This window comes from Halyomorpha halys, unplaced genomic scaffold, assembly GCF_000696795.3.
Source record: "Halyomorpha halys isolate HHAL.00 unplaced genomic scaffold, Hhal_1.1 Scaffold141.1, whole genome shotgun sequence".
Lineage (NCBI taxonomy): Eukaryota > Metazoa > Arthropoda > Insecta > Hemiptera > Pentatomidae > Halyomorpha > Halyomorpha halys.
The window spans coordinates 515,720-516,781 of NW_027111321.1; the positions used below are offsets into that span (position 1 = coordinate 515,720).

At 33.7% G+C, this 1,062-nt stretch overlaps 1 protein-coding gene across 1 annotated transcript in view; it reads right to left on the reverse strand.

Annotated features, from left to right (window-relative positions):
• LOC112211720 (unconventional myosin-XVIIIa) overlaps positions 1-1,062 on the reverse strand; it is a gene marked incomplete in the record, with an annotated part of 47,713 nt that overhangs the window by 35,562 nt on the left and 11,089 nt on the right.

A 1,062-nucleotide genomic window follows, 5' to 3' on the forward strand; every position in this document is an offset into this window, starting at 1 on the left:
GGGTGGTTCCTTCCCAAGATTTTCAAGTGTATATGAAACATACTACATATTTACCTATTGTATTATTTTGTACAGTTGTAAATTACAATAAATAAATAATTAAAAAAAAGAAAAAAAGTTAAATCTTGGATGAAACTGGTTTTGAACCGAACTGAAAAAACACAAACGAATTATTATTGTCGAGGAACTAAATAAGTTATCATTCTCGTCGTTGTAGACACTCCTTTCGTTCTCATCATTATCAAGCTTGCTGTGACATCCGGCAAGGACATTTATATTACTCAAAGGAATCCAAGCTTTTCCAATCGGGTCCAAAACGTTTCTTTAAAAGATTGTCAATATCTGAAAAAATTCTTCTTCTCCTGTTACGGTTGCCATGGTGAAATAAAAACACTGGCTAGATCTGTTCAGACAAGAGGTGTTACGGTTGTCATATGGGAAAAACAAAACACGAGCGGTATGTTCTGACGAGTGGCTTTTGGTTTTGTGAAGGCGACAGTTTGATTTTGGAACGAGTTACGATTGTTCAATGTGAAGTGGTAATAGTTTAAAGGCCCTCTGCCTTTACTGTTTGAACCGAAATAGCACCATATAATTATGGTGTTTTACTTCAATAGTCGGTCATTAACACTACACGTGGGGATATAGTGTAGTGCGTAGCAACGAATCTTCAGCACGTCCTGGATAGGAGAGTTGCGGCATTACATCTCTATAATTATGGAGTGGTGAGACGGTGACCGGAAAGGAAATATCGGGCAACCTTATGTTCGGCCAGGAGTGCACCCAAGGACTACCTGGGGTTTGAACTAAATTTAATTTGTTTTTTTTATTTTATATTCACTTTTATACTCTTTTGGATGACAATGTAAATATTAAGGTTAAGCATTTATGTTTAGGTTAAGTCAACCTATAAGTTTTAATTGTTTTATTAATTGATAAGAATTCTTTTTATTTCCTTTTTCATTCTCTGTATATATATTTCTTATTATTATTAGACTTTTGTACATATAATTCAGTTGTTCTTTCTCTGCTTTCAACTTGTTAATTTACTTTTTTTTTTTT